Source organism: Marmota monax, unplaced genomic scaffold (genome assembly GCF_021218885.2).
Source record: "Marmota monax isolate L192 unplaced genomic scaffold, Marmota_monax_Labrador192_F-V1.1 WCK01_AAM20220418_F8-fsc00033, whole genome shotgun sequence".
Taxonomy (NCBI): Eukaryota; Metazoa; Chordata; class Mammalia; order Rodentia; family Sciuridae; genus Marmota; species Marmota monax.
In genome coordinates this window covers 16,050,377-16,072,041 of record NW_026694282.1, presented here as the reverse complement: position 1 = coordinate 16,072,041, position 21,665 = coordinate 16,050,377, and positions in this window count along the sequence as shown.

Genomic DNA, 21,665 nt, shown 5'->3' with positions numbered 1-21,665 from the left:
GAAAAAATATTTCATCAAAATGCAAATTCTTTGGTTTGTAGGGAGGAAATCTTATAAAGGATGGCATGTTTCAGTGTTCATCTTTTCATTTCATCTTATTTTATTTTCTGTTTTTTTTTCTTTCTTTTGTTGTGTTGTTATTATTGTTTGTTGTGGGGTAGTGAACTCAGTATGTTTTGTAGCATCTTAGGCATGCAGTTACCACTGATATATATATATATATATATATATAGAGAGAGAGAGAGAGAGAGAGAATAGTATATAGACACATATACTTATCTTTATCAGAGGAAAATATTTATACAATTAAAATCATAACACTGAGTTGAAATAAGAACTCATTTCCAATTGCTGATGCAAACTGAATTTTTAAACATTTTTAACTGATAAATATTTGTATTCCTGTCATGGTGTTTAATATGTATCTTCTTTTACCTTGATTTATTTTAAAGGTACAATTCGAATTACTCAAGGGACTTTACCTAGTAGTAGAAATGAAACAAATTCTAGTGGAATTCCATATTTTTAAATACATACTTTATATGCAATTTCTTATATATAGACATAGATAAACTTTCATATTTGTGTAGCATATGTGTGGAACTGCTAGAATCTAAGAGAATCTAGCAATTAAAGTGTCTTTTTTATACTGATATAGTTGACACTAACATATTATTTCAAATTTCCTTTTTAAGTTAGAGAATTTTGAGACAGGGTCACTCTGAGTTGCTAAGGGCCTTGCCAAGTTATTAAGGCTGGCTTTGAACTCTTGATCCTTCTGCCTCAGCCTCCCAAGCCACTGGGATTGCAGTCCTGCACCATTGCACCCTGCAAACACATTTTAAATGCCCATGGTTAACTGATGTCAAAACTAGAATTGCACATTGATCACAGCTACAGAATATGCATTCTTTTCATCAGCACATGGAACTATTTTTAAAATCTATACTATATTAGGTCATAAAACAAGTCCTAATAAATTTAATAAAAATACAATAATTTAGTGTAATTTATCAGATCACAAAAGAATGAAACAAGAAATCAGAAGCAGAAAAAAATAAAAATAAATTATTCAAACACGTGGGGATTGAGCAATAAGCTTTAAAACAGATGGGTCAATGAAGAAATCGGGGTGGGGAAGAAGTAAAAATTCCTAGACTCAAACGAAAGTAGAACACTACACACCAGAACTTGTGGGATACAGTGAAGTCAGACCTGAGAGGCAATCAGTGCTAACATTCAAGAAACAGATCTTAAATAAATAATGATGCAGCGCCAGACTTTAGAAAAACAAGAGTAAACTAAATTCCAAATCAATAGAAGGAAAAAATAATAAAGATAAGAGCACAAAAATTGAAGTGGAAACTAAAGGAACAATACAAAGAATCAATGTAACAAAGTATTTGTTTTTTGAAAGGATATAATTCACACACCATATGCCAAAATAACCAAGAGAGGAAAGACCCAAATAAGATTAAAGATTAAAAGGAAAACATATATAATAGTTACCACAGACATTCATGGAATCATTAGGGATTGTTTTAAAGGCCAAATGCCAATTAATTGGAAAATCTAGAAGTTATGCACAAAGTTCTGCAAACATGTGACCTACCAGAATTAAGCCAAGACTAAATAAAATATAAAAAATAAGCAACGCTTATTGAAGCAACAATAAAAAGATTCAAAAAAAGGAAAAGCCCATTACTGGACAGATTAATTCCTGAATTATATCAGACTTTTAAAGAAGAATTAAAACCAATGATCCTCAAACTATTTCATGAAGTAAAAGTGGAAGAGAACTTTCAAAATTCACTATATGAAGCCTATGTTACCCCAATAAGGACACAATGACAACAAATAAACAAAGTACAGACTAATCTCCTTTATGAGCATAGAGGTAAATATCCTTAGTAAAATTGCAAATAAAGGACATTAAAAACATTATACAGCACAATGTGGTTGGTTTCTTTCCAGAGATGCAAGATGGTTCAACATAGCAAATCAAGACATGTAACCGAGGACATAAATAGAATCAAGTATACAAATCACATGATCATCTCAATAGAGGCAAAAAAGCTTTTGATAAAAATCAACTTCCCTTCCTGAAAAATTCCTAAATAAATTAGGTATGGAAGGATTATACCTCAAAAAAAAATAAAGACTCTATATGATGAACCCATAGGCCACATCACACTGAATGGTAAACATCTGAAAATATTTCCTCTAAAATCAAGAAAAAGACAAGGATATTGACTCTCATACTCCTATTCAATAGAATACTTAAAATTTTAACCAGAACAATGTGCAGAGAGAAAGAAACATATGGATACAAATAGAAAGCAGGAAGACAAATTATCCTTCTTTGCAGATGATATGATTCTATTCTTAGTAAGGCCTAGAGCTTTGTTGAACTGAAAAAAAGAAGTAACAGGATAAAAATCTCAAGATACCAATATACCACAATATATCGTAGCTTTTTATATACCAATAATGACTTGGCTGAGAAAGAAATCCGGAAAGCAATCCCATTCAAAATAGCCTCAAAACAAACAAGGAAATAAAAAGACATAGGGATATATCTATCTGAGGAGATGATAGAAAGCTGGACCTGAACAACGAAGATTCTAAAACCCCAAAGAAGGAAACTGAAAAAGAAACTGCAAGATGGAAAGACCTCCCCAGTTCATGGATAGGTAGAATTCATTAAAATGGCCACACTACCAAAAGCAGTCTACAGATTCAGTAATCCCCCTCAAAATGCCCTTGACATTCTTCACAGTATTAGAATAATTCTAAAATTTATATGGAAGCATGAAAGACTTCAAGCAACCAAAGCAATACTGAGCAAAAAAAAGTAATGCAGGAGGCATCACAACATCTGATTTCAAAATACACTACAGAACCATAGCAACAAAATAGGAGGGTGTTGGCATAAAACAGACTCATAGAGCAAATGAGTAAAATAGAGCACCCAGAAATAAACCCACACATCTATGTCCAACTGATTCCTGACAAAGGTGCCAGCAACATACATTGGAGGAAAGATGATCTCTTCAACAATCGGGACTGGGAAAACTGGGCATCCACATATAGAAGGTTGAAACTAGACTCCTACCTCTCACCTTGTACGAAATATCAACTCAAAATGGATCAAAGACCTCAATGCAAGACTTGAAACTGCCAGAAGAAATCATAGGGACAATACTTCAGTGTCTCAGTCCGGCTGCAGCAAAATAACCCAGGGGTGGCGGCACTTCAGGAAACTCACAGCCAATGATTTCCTGATAGGATTCAATTACCTCAGGAAACAACAACAACAAAATCACTAACAAATAGGATTACATAAAATTAAAAAGTTTTCTGTATAATGAAACAATCAGTAAGGAGAAAAATCTACATTAAGGAAAAAAAAACATTTGCCAATTATTCAAGTGACAAAGGATTAATATTCATAATACATAAAGAACTTAAAAAACCTAACAAAAACAATGAGTAATCCAATAAAAAATGGACAAATGATAAATGATCTGAGTGGACACATCTCAAAAGAACAACTAAAAATGGTCAACAAATACATCAACAATGCTCAATATTTTCTCTGACAGGGAATTGCAAATCAAAAGTACACTGAGATTCTGTCTTAGTCCAGTCAGGATGCCTATCATTAAAACCAAACAAACAAATGTTGTTAAGTGCTGTACACACTGTTTCTGTGAATGTAAATTGGTACAACCACTATGGGAAACTCTGTAGAGATTTCTCATAAAACCATAAGGTTCAGTTATACAATTCCTGGGTATTTATCCAAAGGAAATGAAGTCCAGATGCAAAACAGGACAGCCACATATGCATGAAGTGCATATTTGTGGCAGCATCATTCACAGTAGCCAAGATAGGAAATCAACCTAGGTGCCCATCAAAGGATGAATGGATAAATCAAAATGGAATATTACTGAGCCATAAAAAAGAATGAAATCATGCAATTTAAAGGAAAATGGATGGAATGTGAAGATCTTATATTATGTGAAATAAGCCAGACACATAAGTACATGTATCCATTTGTTAAAAAGTGGAAGGGATATTAGGGAAGGGAAATGAAACTGGAGGAGAGGTGGGAGAGAAGGAACGGCAAGAGAGGGTAAAAGGAAGCTTGGACATCATGAAAGCACAATATACTCGTGTTTGAAAATGTCAAGGTGGAATCCATCGATTTGTACAATCAATATGCATTAATAGTCATAATTAAAGAGGAAAATCTGGGGCTGGGGATATAGCTTAGTCGGTAGACTGCTTTCCTGGCATGCACAAGGCCCTGGGTTCAATCGCAGCACCACAAAAAAAAAAAAAAAAGGAAAATCTGGGGCTGAGATTGTGGCTCAGCGGCAGAGCACTTGCCTTGCACTTATGAGGCACTCACTGGGTTTGATCCTCAGCACCGCATAAAAAGAAATAAATAAAATAAAGGTATTGAGTCCATCTACAATTTTAAAAAAGTTTAAAAAAGGATATCTGTCCTTTACTTTTTCAAATCATTGCATGTAACTAACATACAAAAGTTGAGGTAATAAAACAGTAATTTCTACTTGTGTAGACTATGTGGCATTATAGAAGTCACTTGCACAATATTTTATATCATCCTATAACAACATATAGATTTTGAATATATTGACAATTATTTGTGATAATTATGCTCAACCATATATTTTTTAACTTTAGAAATAGTTTTGCAGTGCTGGGGATCAAACCTGGGGCCAGACTCATGCCAGATAAGTGCTCTCCCAGTAAGCCACGTTCCCAGCCCAGGTCAACAATTTTTTTTAATATGCTGGCTATAGGTAGCAGTACTATGCCATCTAATATTTTTTTTTCTTTCTTTCTTTTTTCTTTTCTTTTCTCTCTCTCTTTTTTTTGTGTGTGCTAGAGGGGTACCAGGGATTGAATTTAGGGGCACTCAACCAGTGAGTTACATCCCCAGCCCTATTTTGTACTTTTTATTTAGAGACAGGGTCTCCCTGAGTTGCTTAGTGCCTCTCATTTGAGATCCTCCTCCTTCAGCCTCCTGTGCCACTGGGATTATAGGCATCTGCCATGGCACTCAACTAATACTACTGAACTTCTAACAGACATATTTTCTTTAGGGAATTTATACTCTCCCCTGCTCTTTAAGTATAAGCTTACTTATATGACAATTTCTAAATAAATTTGTGTAATGGGAATTTTGTCCTTTTCGAGCACAAGTTGTCAGTTAACAGAATTTGCCATATATTTTGCACCAAGACCAGCCTTGTCCCAGACTGAGTCTGCTATGGCTCTGGGAATTCCGTAGAGATGGCATGAAAATAGAAGTCCAGTGGACCCACGTGGTATCCCTCCCTCACAGCTGTGCAAACATTAGCTCATCACTTAACCTTTCAGAGTTTTAATGTTCATATTTGGAGATGTGAAGAATGATATATTTTCAGAAGTGTCATTTTGTTCATAATTGAATGAATATAAATTAATGAGATAAATATCTAGAAATTCATGTATAAGTAATAATTGGAATTTTTGGTTCTTAATCTATAAAATTTAGCTGGAGAAAGAAGACTGTAGTTTTTCTGTATTAATATGTTAATGTTAAACATCTGCAAACAATGGAGAATAACGCAAAGGATCCCCACATAACATTCATAAATAAAAGTAATCAAGTAAGGATATAATTATTACTTGTAATATTTTGGATTATTCTGCTAATCCATATCTAAAAATAAGTTATAAAATCACATCATTTTATTTCCCAAAGATTTTAATATGCAATTCTAAAATTAAGGACATCTCTAATACAGTGTAAAATTATCATGACAAGCAAATTAACAATTCCTTGATTTCAGTTAATGTTCCATGCATCTTCAAATTTTACTAATTATTTACAAAATAGCTGCATATTTGTTTGTTAGAATTTTTATTCACATAGGAGTTCATATTACCTTTCCATGTTTCTTAAGTCTATTTTGTGCAATGTTTTTTTTTGAAAATTGTTGTAGTAAAAAATAGTACTATGAACAGTTCTTTACATCTAGATTCACAAATTATTAGCATTTTAATATATTTGATAAAAATAGATTGAATGAGAAGACATAACATTAAGCAAAATAAGTTCATCTCTTATCTCTATGTATCTAACTAGTCATCTATTAACTATAACTCAAACTATTATTAAGACTTACATACAAAGAGTTCCCCAAAAGCTCATATGCATGAAGTGCATATTTGTGGCAGCATCATTCACAATAGCCAAGATAGGAAATCAACCTAGGTGCCCATCAAAGGATGAATGGATAAATCAAAATGGAATATTACTGAGCCATAAAAAATGAGATCATGCAAGAAAGTTTATAGATGAAATGATTAGGTTATGAGAATCTTAACTTAATTAGTGCAATGCATTAATCTACTGCAAGGTAGTAACTGGGTGGTAAGTATAGGCTGTAGGGTGTTGCTGGAGGAAGTGGGTCACTGAGGGCCTGCCTTTCGATTTTGTATTTTGCCACAGGTGACAGTAGCTCTCTTTTTCTCTGCTTCTTGATGGCCATGTCCTGAGATGCCTTCCTCCATCACACCCTTCCTGCCATAATGTTCTACCTTTTCAGGGTCCCAGAGCAACTGAGCCAGCCATATATGGTCTGAGGACTTCTGAAACCTTGAACCCCCAAGTAAAATTTTTCCTCCTCTAAAATTGTTCTCTTCAAGTCTTTTGGTTACAGCAGTAAAAAAGCCAACTAAAACAACCATTCTAAAGGAAATTCAAGGAGTCTGGATACTTTATCTTTAAAAATCAATGACACATTTAAACAAAAAGATATTCTTCATCATAACGGTGATACCACAAATCTATAAAATTAACAATAATTTCTAATTGTAAATACCCAGTTCATTTACATTTTTCTACCCTCATTACTTGGTCTGATATAAAATTGTGCTAAGTGAATTTTGCCAATCCCCAAAAAACAAATGCCGAATGTCTTCTCTGATATAAGGGGGTGACTCAAAATGGGGAAGAGAGGAAGAGCATGGGAAGAAGATTTCCTCTACATAGGGAAGAGGGGTGGGAGGGAAAGGGAGGGAGAAAAGGAATTGCATGGATGGTGGAAGGAGACCCTCATTGTTATATAAAATACATGTATGAAGATGTGAGAAAAAAAAAGACTAGCATTACTCTAGATTAGGTAGAGAGAAGTGATGGGAGGGAAGGGGAGGGATTGGGGAGATAGGAAGGATCGTAGAATGAAACAGACATTATTATTACTGTGTGTATATATGTGAATGCATGACCAATGTGATTCTGCAACCTGTAAATCAGAAAAATGAGATATTATATCCCATCTGATTCAAATGTATGAAATGTCATGTCACGGTCATTGTACTGTCATGTGTAACTAATTAAAACAAATTTTAAAAATACAAAGAAATATACAGGGGGTGTTGAGTGAATATTAAAAAAAATAGCATGCCTTAGAGTCTGCTTTCAGTTCAAGGTATCCCAATATCCACATGCACATATTGAGAGCAAATATAAGGCAAAATCCCTAAAAGCAGCTCAAAAAGGAAATGTACAAATAAATGCAAATCATTGAGAGTTTAGATCATTATGAGAAGATAAAAGACACTTATCATTGGACGATAACCAAAAACATTAAATACAGCTACTAAACTCTTCAGGAGAGAATGAATAGACATAATTAGAGATAAAACTGTTTATTGGGGAGAAGGATGGTGTGTTTGGGACAAGTTTGATGACCTGTATGGAAGGGTAACAATTTAAATCAAATGTGTGTCGACGACTTTGGGAAGATTTGTTTTCAGAGAATCTACTATGGAGTACTAGAAACTGTCAAAAAGATTAGGAAGAAAAGAAAAAAAAAAAAACGGTTTTGTTAGAGATACACCATTCTGGTGGTTCTCTGTTGTCCTTCATGCACCTAGTTGTCAAAGAACCCAGAGCTACTCTCTACAAATTGGGAGTATTGAAGGTGAGGTGCTAAGGCATTTTCTCAACTGCTATATCTCAGTGATCAATTTGTGGATATCATACACTAAAAAACAGAAGGGACAGATGATTTAATGAAAGTTGATGACAGAAGGGGTTTCTCAAGACAATTTTAAAGTAAAATTATTCCATTATACTCATGCTGGGGAAAGGGGTCCTTTCCTCCCTAGCAGATGGCAACACAATAGAATTCTTTAAACACTGTTGGAAGTGGCAGTGCGTGGTGATGGCTGCTGATGTATTACACTAATACTTTTTTAGAGTGACAGCACTCTTGATGATGTATTACACTAATATTGTAGTTTATCACATGAGCAGTACTCTGATGATGCATTACAGCAATATATCATCAAAGCAGTAGTGTTTATTTTCTTTCTCACTAATCTAAGTCATGTCCTAAAAAATTCTTTGAGAAAGGAACATGTAGTTGCAATAAAAAAAATACAATGGCTATAAAAATTAACCATTATTTAGCTTTAATGCTTAACGTTTGCATCATAATCTTTCCTTTAAAATTACAAATATAGGTAACAGGGTTTTGCTTTATGTGAGCAGAACAAAAATTTATGTTCATTGTATCTGTAATAGGTTTCATGTTTAAATAGAAAACACTAAATAAAGCTAAAGGCAGATACAATGCTTTATTATGTAATTTAGGGACTATGATAAGTGAAATCAGGTAAAATTGTCTGTGCTAATTGTCTCAATTTAAGAAAACTAAAAACTGCCATTGCATAGTAAGGAATTAGCACTTGAAGTTTTCTCAATTTTTGCAGTAATCAGCAAACTTCAGTAAGGATGATTATGTGATTAAGAAAACTAAAACAGTGATAATTCTGGATACTAGAGAGAACCTGAGATTTATTTAGGAGAGGGGTAAGGCAGTTGGAGGAAGTAAAGATGTGAGAAGAGGAAAAAAATAAAAACAGTAAGATTGAAGACAATTTAAAGTATCCACCAGCAGGAAGTAGAGATTCATCAACAGTAACATCTAAGACAAATCTGCTATGATACTTAAGGCTAATTACTAAGGAGAATTTCAATTTTAAAATTTGTATTTTTTAGTTGATAATTACAAAAATGGCTTTAGGCTGAGAACTAGGCAGAGCACCAGGGAAATACTTCTGGTGTATAAAGAGTAAAGAGAAATGTTTAGGACATTCTTGATGAGGAATCTCTCACCCACACATATTTAGAAAAACCATAAAATGTGCTTGTTTGCATTGAGTGGTGCATACAACCTAGAAGGAGGGAAATCATCATGATTTGGCTCATGTGGGATAATCTGCAAATAGAAATATTTAAAGATGGAGCAAAGAAGGTTGACACTTAATGCATAATTATTTGCTTTTAAGATAATATTTCTAGAAATTGTAAAAGATAATCTCATAATTCAGATTTACTTTTATATTCCATGGAAGTATAATATATCAGATTAAAAAAAACTGTTATAATCTTGATATTTTTGCCAACCAATTTATGTTGTGCTTTTCCAAAGTTTTCCCCCAAATTACAAAAACATGTTGTACTGAAAAGCAAATGCATAGCCACATGATCAATTCTATAAGTTGTCTTGATTTGATTTGGCAAATAACAAATTTAAATATTGATCTAAGCATGGGGAAGATAAAGCTTTTACCATTTCACAGACTTTTGCCTTCATTTAAATGACAGCACAATATTTAACCATATCATGATAACAATGAGTAGATGTGAACACGTTAGTGGACAATGATTAGTTAAAAAAACTGACAATAGGGAACTATCTGCTGTTAACACAGTTATAACATGATTGGGGAGACTATGATTTTTTTAAAATAATGTTTTACTATATACAGTTCTATGATGACTACGATGCTCTAAGTATTCAACATCTCATTTCATTGCTACATTTTTTGAAAGATGAATATCACATGAGTTAAGAATTTGAACAATGAATTCCACAAAACCTGGGTTTGAATCTTTGCTTCTTCATGTATCACAGGTGGGGCCTTGCATAAATGAAGGATATTATCGAAAAGCTGCCAGCACCTCACAGGGGTAATTTCTCCTGCTAAGGAGAGGATAAGCCACCTGAGAAAATAGAGTCTAAAACAATCACTGAAGAAATATAAGACAGAGCCAAAGAATAGGTTTAAAGCAGAGTGCCTGATAGATCCAGCCCACACAGCAGCTGGAGTTGAACAAATAGAAAATGCCTCAGGTGGTTTTATTTAAGAGGGTACTGGGATAAGGTTTCAGAGGTCAAGTCTTACTTCATGATATCTTGCATTCAACAGGTTGATTGGCATCTTGGCAGGCCACACCCATCTCTGAGAGGCTGTGTAGCTACAGCAGGTCACCATATCTCGAAGGCTGTGTGGGACCTGGCAGAGCTGAATAGGACTCACATGTATCTGGGCAATCTTACCAATGGAATTGCCACTAGTAGTTCCAAAATACCAGATTTTCCTATTCAATGGGCTTCCATGCTGGTTTGGTCCACACAGTCCACAGATGGCTGGCTCTCAACAGGATATGAGTTTTGAGATATCTAATTCTTAATTTCTCTCATCTGAAAGATTAGAATAGAAAGAATATATATACCTCAATAAGACTTGTAAATAGGAGATAATATGATTTTTAAGGCTTACTGAATAACTCGAAGCAGTGTATATGATATATCCCATCATTATCTCTTTCATATTGATTTTCACTTTTAAAAACTAAAAATAAGTTTTTCAGAGAGCACCCAGAAAGGGGAAGTTGGTCACAAACCAGATTTCCTGACATGTACATTCTTTCTGATACACAATTCTGCCTTCCATACAAAGTCTTATCAGGATCGGCTTGTTGACAAGGCTTAATGTGCTTCTGTGTCTGTTTTTCTGAAACAAATCTGGAGTTCAAGGAGTTCACTGGCTATTTTAATTCAGGAAAAGCTTGTTACATAAGAGATTAAAATTTTGCTTTTCAGTGTATGCAAAATGTGACTTCATTGGTGGAAATAAAAAAAGAAATGAATATACCAAAGTGTCTTCTCCAATGGTATGGTGCCTGTGACTTGGAGTTGACAACAGAAAGGTAACAGATTAGGGTACCTGGAAGGAGACAGTTTGTATAAGAAGAGAAATACAGTTTCTAAAGGGATTCACATTCTTGAAAAGGATTTCCTCCAGAAGATTCCTGAAGAAGGTGGGAGGAGGGATGACTAGAAAACAGAACCATGAGTCCTTTGTAGGAGACAAGCAAGCACCAGCACAGTGGGAAAGTGCTTTAAGTCATCTTCCTTCCACAGCTGTTTCTGCGAGTGGGAATGAAAACTGCTTTCTCACATTCACTGTGAAGAACAGAGTATAACACTGTTCTCAATTTCTTTGAATATGCAGACAGACATTCATGCATACAAACCCCCCCCCACACACACAACTGTACAGAAAGAATAGCCTAGGGAACTCAAATCAACACAGAGACTACTTTGTCTCATGCAATAAAATGTAAGCGGATTATAACTGAATTAGAAAAAAATAATGTTTTGTTTGCTTATGAACTAGGGAGGCTGGGTACCCTGATTCCCAGCAAAAATCCCACTGCTGCTTTGGTTGATATCAAATTCCTGCATACTGGTATGATCTTGAGGAAGTTATTTACCTCCCCATTCTTCAGTTTCCTCATCTGTATGAAGAAATCAGCAATACTCACCATACAGATTCATTGAAGAATACCTTAACAAGCAAATATACAGCTAGTCTCATACAAGTTTTATCTACATTCATATTGTTATGTGGGGGGTACAAAATAATCCCTATTGGTTTAAAGAGTAAAATGCTATCTGATAATAAGAAAGAGTAAATTATTACATGTAGTTGGCAGCAGGGATAAATCAGGATTCAAGAACAGAAGGAAAATTTCTCAATTATTTATAATAATTTGTAATACTTTGGTTTTTAATCACTCTGAACGTCTATATTTATAAAATTGAATACTGCTTCTATAACAATGAACAAGAATCTATAAGCCAATCTGGGATATTTGTATGATTTTATTATTAAATAGAAACAACTCTCTATCCCTCTAACAATTAGTTCCTGGAAAATCAAAGATAATAAATCAATTTAGAAAATGTAACCCCGGGTTTAGTTTAGGAAATTTGTGCACACTGGGTAAAGCTATTGAATCATTGTTAATAATTATTATTGTAACAATAGCCTGCCTAAATATGTTGATACCAGATGATCTCAACTATAAAATATTTTGCCAATGGCTAATTCAAAGTACATTTCAAGACAAAATTTCTTTCCAAAAAATGAGAGTCACATACACACACACACACACACACACATACAGGTAATTTCTTAGTCTCAATTTGCATTGAGTGTCTCCTAACATAATAATTGTTAGATCATTGAACATGAGATAATAAAAATGGAAAAATAAATCTACTGACAAAATTTTTGATGAGGTACTTTAAAACACTTACTATTATGTTTATTAAAATACCAGTCTTTACATATTATAGCAAGTCTTTCTTGAAAAGTTTTTTGATTATCACTGTTTCAATTGCAGACATTTTAAAATACATTTTAGGAGTGAATATTTATAAAAAGTATTTCCCTTCATTTAAATACTTTGTACAAATTGTTACATTTATAAAATTATGTAGTTCATTATTTCTCTCTTGAGATATTGAAACACAGTGATTCATATGTCCTTCTTCTTTAGAAGACACATCATTTTGCAGTTGCATTAGTGAAGGCTTTATTAGACATAAAGGAAGACTAGATTATTTTAGATTGCAAAAAATCATAGACTAGTCCGTTTTGAAAGTATGTTTGAAATAATTTATTCAAGTTCTATACTTAATAGAAGAGAAGTAAATCCCCCAAAGACATTTGAAAAAGACCAAAGTAATATTTAAAATTATTTATAAAACTGCAAACAGTTTTGTAATGTGTTTTTAGAAAAAGGTGTTGGGTGTGTGGCTGGGAATTTTTAATCTCTGTAGGTTTAGTTGTGTCACTTTGAAGGGTGCTGCATAAATCATTGGTGCTTTCCTTCAATTGCAGGGTGCACTGCAACCACAGGCTACAGACAACTACAAATGTAACAGTGTTTCTGAAGCCCATTAGTTTCTCATGAGACAAGCGCTCAAATAAGCCTATAGACAAATAGAAAGAAATGATAAATAGATCTTTTAAGTAAACATTAAGCAATGATGCTATTTCACTTTGGTTTGTAATATATGGATTATTTATTTCAAATGATTAAGTTATATATTGGGTAAAATGAACTGATAAATGTAATCCATCAATAAAATGCTATGCAATGAAATAGGTCTCTGTTACAGTGAGCATGCCTCTATGTTACACTGTTAGAATTAAACCTTATATTTAAATGAAAAAGATAAAAACAACAAAGTGTTATATTTAACACTAGCACTGCAGTTATTTATTTCGTTGGGAAGTCGTCAGTGTACCTTTTGAGACAGAGTTTCTGCTCATCAGAGTGTGAGTCAATGTATTAATGAAATTAGAAATGCCTCCTGGATTTTTCCTTTAGGGTCGCATTTTGGTTCTGTGCTTTCCTAACTTATTTAATTTTGTCCTGTGTATGACCCCCCAAATTATACTACCATCCAGATTCTAGGTTATTTTCATATAACCCATGTATTTACAATTCTGCAGTCTATGGAGGCCATAGTTTTGTTCAATAGACAAGAAATCTAATCTAATCTTCCATGTAGGTACCTTAGGAAATATGCTGATATTATGAAGTTTCTCAAAATCATTGAGAAGTGCTTGCAACATTCCTTTTCAACTCTCTATTTCCTTACTGCCACTATGCTTTCTTCTACTATAGTTACAAAGTTGTGGTAATTGACATGTGGTCTAATTTAGCTCACCAATTTAGGATACAGAAAAAGCTTAACAAATACTAATGTATGTACTTACCTAGAATGTCACTGTGCAACTGCTTGACAATTTGCCCATTCAGATTTGACTACTCATATTTGTCTGCCCAACATTTTTTTCATCACCAATAGTAAGAAAAACTCCACTGCAGAATTTACGTATATCTTTCTGTTCTTGATTTCTGTCCCCCAGACTCTGAATTTCTCATTTGGAAAAGAAAAAAAAAAGTCTCCAAGTTTGATTTAGTGTAATGTCAATGGCGTGAGTCCATTTTTGCAGGCAGCAGAGGCCAGTTCAAACAGTAGTTTATTGCCATTCATAACACCATAACACGAAAGTAGGCCAATTACAGACTATTGAATTCTAAAATGATACAGAAAATGAAGTGATCAAAACATTGTTTGGAGTTATTGTTAAACCCACTGAGGAGAGATTTTGATGCATATTATTGAACTTCCACATAAGAAAGTATGGCTACACACACAAAGACAAAATGATAACAGAGAATTAGAGTGCAGACAATTAAACACACCTGGTGATAATAAATTTGCTCTCAAGTAGCTCTAAGTAGCTTTTCTTCCTTCATTCCCATTAATAGTTGATTTTCTGGTCAGGTGCACTATTGATCGATTTGCACTGAAGCCATTTCTTCCTCATTAGCTTTCCAAACTTTTCTTTGCCTCAATTTTCCTCAGACACAAAAGCCTCACAAGATTATAGAAGACTTGTTGCTTAGCAACAATCTCATTCCTGTAACTGTAATAGTTGGGCATACAGTGTCAGTCTTTTGGTGGGAGAGGTCAGATGCTTACCTATTTCCAGTGTTTACTTCTTTTAATTACGAAAGTGAGATATTATATTTATTTTACCTCTATTTTCCTACATAAATAGGTTTAATTTTTGTAATAGTATATAGCTGTACTGTTCATATCTTTTACAATATAACCAGAAACTTCTTTCTAGTTAAAAAAAAAGAAATACAAGCAAGAAAATACCTATTTCTTCATTTTAATTCACATAAGCTCTTTTCACACCTGAAAAGAGGAATTTTGGCCCTTCTTATAATAACAGCAGCTGCCTGATACTATGTTCTCAAGGATTATAGAGAATAGAAGTTTATAGATACATGAGTTTCCTATATTAAATTCCTATAACTTAATAAAAATTTCTTCTCAGTTTTTGATGTGGATTACCCACATCTGATACCAATTATACTCTTCACATTTACTCAATGTAAAGTATCCTCTTTCATTTTGTGTAATATTTAAACACAATTTACAGATTACATAAACATACAATATTTCCTGGCTAAAACATACTTTCATACAATAACAAACATAGCCAGGAGTAGGATTCAGAAATAAGAGAAAAAACAAAAGAAAGTAGGTGGAGATAATATATACAGGTGTTTGAAGCAAATAAAATGTGTTCTAGGTTAGAAAAAATTGCACATATTAACTGGAGACATACAAAAATAGCTAATACATTATTTCTCATATTGTTAAAGGAATGTCAAGATGCTTGTGTTTTACAGAATTTGGATTAAAAGCATTATATTAATAACTTGAACTTAGCTTAAGAAAATTTTATCTCATTTGTTTATTTTTAATGAGAGAAGAGGACTGAAGTTTGAGAAATAATTTAGGACATCAATCAATGGTTAACTATATCCTTGATTTGTATTTAATGAGCATTCCTGTATGTGAAAATCTGATCCCTCTAATAAAATGTGCTGGTTTTATTTTTTTTTTCTTGCATCAACCACATGTATAGTTGATAATATTATATATTTGCATTCTATAGTTGTTAAGTGATGGAGAAAAGGTATTATTGAGCCCTCTAAGTGCTCTTATCAGGAGCCAGATCCTCTTAAATCAGTCTTCAAAGCTGACTACAGACAGAGCAAGGAGTAGCCATTCACATATCCTCATTGTTTACTTTAGTGGTATTTTGAGAGAAAAAGGCAATAAAAAAATATGTCCCATGAAAATATTTAGCTGAAATCCTACATTCTTATTTTAGAAATGTGTCAGGAATAGGTACATTTTCTTACTAAGTATTTATGTAGAAGTCTAAAAAGTTTAACCACGTTTGGCTTTTTTACTGTTACGATTACTAGAAGACTGAGAAAATAAACTATCATGAATGAATGGAAAACTGTTCTCATCAAATGACATCTTTCGTGATGTATTGAAAAGACAACCTTGAATCAGCCAGCAGAACTGACACCCAGAGTTTCTAATGTTCACTGAGAGTCTAGCACCAAAATTTTGTATATTTGATGTCAATAGAGTATTGGACAATATTGTATAAGGACAATAACTAATGTCCTTTTTCTCTAAGTGCAAGTGCCCATATAATTAAAATAACAGAAAAACTGATGTTCTCTTACATACATACAGCACAGTTATAAAAATCTATAAATTTAGAATTGATAGAAATTTTACCTCATCTCAGTGTATATAAATTTTTGTGCCTTTACACAATAACAAAAATGGCAAGATTTTTGCTTGTTTCTTCCTTGGTCACTTACATGTCCTAGTAAGCTTATGTGTTTTATTTCTCTATAGTCTCTTTAATTTTTAATAGGAAACCTCCAAGACTTCCACATTAACTCTTTGCTTTTGTTCTTTATTTTTATTTTCTTCTGTTCATTTTTAAAAATTTATTTTGAATGCCACTGAGATTTTGGAGAATATAGTCAAAAGTTTATAAAGGCACTTCATCACACAACAAATTATAATTGTGTTTAGTTTTGCTCACATTTTGAAGAGTGCTATTACAAGTTGATTTCTTGGAATGTTTAAAACATGTCAGCACCAAAATCGAGCCATTACTAGTAGTTCCAGAGACACCAGGGTTTATGAATGGTGTGATAGAGAAACTGTTGATGCAGGAGAAAAGACAAAGAAGGGGATCTTCATACACTTGTGACAGGGTTTGTACACTAAGCTAAGTGTGCTAATTTGCTAGATTCTGTAGCACAATGGGGAAAATAAAGAAATGCTATGATAGAATAGTACTAAAACCCTACATTTTATAATCTTAAAAATTGAGCAATGGGTGGCCTGTTTAACACCAGGAAAGTTCTCTCTCTCTCCCTCTCTCTCTCTTTACACACACACACACACATACACACACATCAACAAACATTATTTTGCTGAGCTGCCAACAGGGAATTCAGTGAAAATTCAGAATGATGTGCAATAATTTTTTTTTTTTTTGCAAAGGGAATGAATGGCCGTTGGTGTGATTAAAAAGACACAAATTTTTCTCTATGTATTTCCAAATGTTTTCTAAAAAGATGAAAGGAAGGTGTCTCCCACTCCCAAATTAGGATGGGGTCTGGATAAGTGAAAGCTGAAATTCTCAGGGGAGAAGAGATCAAAATAGGAGGGCAGGAAACTGGGAGAGGGAAGAGAGGTATCAACAGGGTGGGGTGCTGCATCAGAGGAGAGGCAGCTGACAGCCCTCAGGGCAGAGCAGTACCAAAGGGATTGGAGGATCAAAAGAGCTATGGAGAGGATTTTAAAATTGTTTGCTAAGGGGCATGCTGTGTAATTCTCAATAACAAGAGGTGCAATTCTCACTAATTCTTTTTTGTGAAGGTAGATTCTTAGAGAAAAACTGAATGAAGAGCTGCCAAAATTTGATAGCCATTCTTTTTCAACTGAGAAGATTTTTTATTCCTTTGCCCTCCCAGATGCATTTTGCAGTACCTTGAGATGTATTTGATTGTCACACCTGAGAAGGAAGACGCTATTGGCATGCAGTGGATAGAGGCAAGGACACTGCTTACCATCTTAATGCAGAGTACAACACTGTTTATTCCCAATCAGTAACTGCCAGGCTCCAAATGTCAAAAGTTCCAGGACTGAGATATTCTGATCTAGCATATGCGAAACAAACAAAATGCTAGAGTAGAGAGCACAATGGTGGATCTGGATCCAAATCCATAAGACTTAGCAAAATTCTTGGGGAAAATTTAGGATTTGAATTGGCTTTGAAGTGATAGAATCTAAGCCAAGCTCTTAAGGGATAGAACAATCAGATATGTCTGCATTAGGAATAAAATAAAAAGAAATGATAGTATTTATGATATGAATGTTATTGATCTGGGGTCTTCAGAAAAACTGAGGCAATGTGAAGACCCCCCCTCCTCAAACACAGATTCTTTTTTTTTTAGAGAGAGAGAGAGAAAATTTTTTAATATTTATTTTTTAGTTTTTGGCAGACACAGTATCTTTGTTTGTATGTGTTGCTGAGGATCGAACCTGGGCTGCACGCATGCCAGGCGAGCACACTACAGCTTGAGCCACATCCCCAGCCCTAAAACACAGATTCTTACAACCAACCCGAGATATTTCACACATGTTGCTCAGACTAATACTCATGAGTTTATTGAATGGATAGGAAAAAGAGAAAGGGGACACTCTTAAGGGAGAGAGTGGGTCCTTTCAAAGAGGATAGGGAAAGTGTGCCTCTCCTGCACTCCAGATTTATTGGGGATCCAAGAGAAGTTTCCAGAATGTCCCGTCCAGGCTCACCTCTTGACTTTTGACTGACAGCAGGGTGACATCTGACTTTCAAGTCTTAAAGTCAACTCTAGATCATCTTGGCCCATGCTGACCAGTTCTAATTGGATTCTTATCCATATATTCTCACAGATTTCATGGTTAGGAGGAACCATCCTTATCTCCCAGAGTTTCAGGATCTGGTGACAAAAGTAACTTGGGTTTCTTTTATCTACATTATTTAGGTTCTGCATTTCTCCTGCAGTTAACAGGTAGTTGGCTGGGGAATGTGACATACTTGTCCACTGAAGCCAGGCAGGACTGCAGGTAAATTGTTTTTTTTGGGAAAGAAAGAATAAGGGGGTCAGCACCGTGTGTCCATTTTATAGAATTATTATCTTAACTCACGTTACCAACACCCTCAGCTATCTGTTCCCTAACTTGATTAAGGGAGTTAGAAAAAAGGAAGTCCCAGGACTTGGAGATTGAGAGGCACAGGATATGGGTGAAGTGAAAGAATCTAGTGTTTGTCATCAGAGGAAAGGCTACATATGCACGTTTCAAATTCTCTACCCTCAAAGACCCACTTGAGTGTTCCAGAGCTCTGTGTCCAGTTGCCTTCTACAGCCCTGCATTTCAGATGATTGAGAATGATCCATGTATCTAAAAATGATTACTGTTCAGACTGAACCCTCAATTCTTCCTTTGTTTAGTGGGGCACCTCTCTTTACTTACTCACTCCCTCAAAAGAAGTAAAACATTCCTAATATTTATAAAACATCTGCTGTTTTTTCTTCAGTTATGTTGATCCAGAAAGATACCTAAGAACAGATTTCTCTTGATATTACAGGATGCAATCCAAATGAAGAGGCTGGCCAGGACAAATATTAGACCGGGGTCTATTAAGTACTTTTATTGAAACACATGGACCACCGACCTGGGTGAAGCAGAGGCCACAGAGTAAATCTCAAACACAGTGATGCAGTGGCTATGGATTATAAGATTTAGGGTCTACTCTATACCTTCAGGAGAACAGAGTTTCTCAACTTTGAAATTGAATAAGAGAAAAAATAATAAAGGATCCATTAAGTCCATGAGAAAGTCATATTATCCATGAATATTACAATATGTAGGTACATGGGAAAGAAGGTTAAAAATCGAGTCTCATGTCTTCAATATTTTCTTATTGGTCCTTGATCAGTGTAAATGCCAGGACAATTGGATGGAGATACAGAGGTCACTGATTGTTGAACTATGCTCTCCCATCCATCTCTCTCTGAGAGTGAACCTTAGTCTCACCATTCCCTGAAGGTTTATTAGAATTAGTCCCCCTCAGGAAAAAACTCAGAAAAGAAGTTCAGAGGAGAGGAATCAGTACCTAGGACAGTTCTCCCATTCCTTCTCTGCTCATCCTTTTGAAGGGAGAGGGAGGAGCCTGATGATGAGGCATTGGTGTTATGTAGTGGGACAAGGCTTGGTTGGCTTTGGAGTTCAGACTCTGATTCTTGAGCAAGTAGTTATCTAAGTCTCCAATTCCTCCTATCTTAGTCTGTTCAGACTGCTACAACAAAATAGCAGTTGTTGATGGGTCATAAACCAACATCTAATATGTTATCTCTTTTGTAAACCTTGCTCATCTCCTCCTTCTCTCCCTTGATTCTCTTTCTAAGCCTGGTCTATATTACTCCAAGTGTCTGGGGTTAACACGGTGGATACAAGAAAGAATCACATGTGTGAAGCAATAGCTAGAAGGAAATATCTTCTCTAAAGGCAGGGATGAGGGGCAATGTATAGGCAGAGTATGATGCAGGTGTCCCTACCCTTGTCAGACCTACCAGGTCTTTCTGTCCCCATTCTGCTTCTGGCTTCAGCTTCTCCTTCTGTCACCTGCAGCCTCTTGGGCAAGCTCCCTGAAAAGCGCAAATATTTTTCAAGACATCCCTTGAGGTGTGTGCATTTGAGATTGCCAAACTGACTGTGGAAGATTGCCTATCCCTCTGCCTCTCAGAGCTCCTGGAGGTACAATCTCAAATGCTTCCCTTTCTGCAAACCCACTGGAAGGCTGTTAGCAGTCACTGTATGTGAGATTTATTCTTTACATGTTTCTGTCTTCTCTCCCTTCCCCAGGAAGGCCCGGTTACTGTGAGATCCTTTCCTCTGTAACAATACTTTGTTATTAGGGGCCTCTGTTGTGGGTCTGCTGTCATTTACACATCCTATCTAGGTTTGTTCTCTTCTCCCTCATTTCATCCATTTTATTCTTCTCTACTATTTTTAATTGGCCCTACTTCAAAACAACAGCTTTTACCCCCTACTGGCCTATTTTCAGAAGCCTCTTTCTCCTTGGTCCCTCCATTTCCATGCCCAGTTTTCCTGTTCACAGCAGCAGCTTTTTCTCCTCTCCCTCCCATAAAACCCTTAACATGTGGCTCTTCTCATTTTTAATTTATTTGCATTTTAAACTTTTGGTACCAGGTAGTAAACCCAGAGACATTTAACCACTAAGCCACATTCCCATCCCCCCCCCCTTTTTTAAAAATAATTTTGAGTCAAGTTCTTACTAAATTGCTTGGGGCCTTGATGAATCTCTGAGGCTGTCTTTGAACTTGTGATCCTTCTACCTTAGACTCCTTTATTTTTTTTCTTTATTTGTTTATCAGCCCATCAGCAGCTGCTTCATCTTTGCTGCTAACCTCATAATTGAGTCTAGATGCTGCCAATTTGCCCCCTGTAGATCCTTCAATCTTGAGTGCCTCTGTTACCTGAAAGCTCATGTCCCTTGGATGTGACCATCTTCTCACTTTCATTACTTTCACCCTTGCCTCTAGGTGCTTCTTGCCAGCAAAGCAAGGCGACCTTATATCTTGCAGAATGGTAATTGAAAAAGACAAAAATTATTTATTACTTACTAAATAATATACAAGTATCAATTTTGTGTTCCTTAATCTCTTTGATGGAAGGATACAGGGATATGTATTTTCAGGCTAATTCATACATTTATTCAACAAATAATTATTCAGGGTTTAATCTAAATATGCATGTTATAAAAATTAAAGCTATTATAGCCTCCAAAATATGTAGCATTCTGCTTACAAAATATGTAGCATTCTGCTTTTCACAGCTTAACAGAAAATTAATATTATATATTGATATTAGCCATTTGTCTTGATTTCTTTTATTTTTTTAATTTTATTTATTTATTTTCATGTGGTGCTGAGTATCGAACCCAGTGCC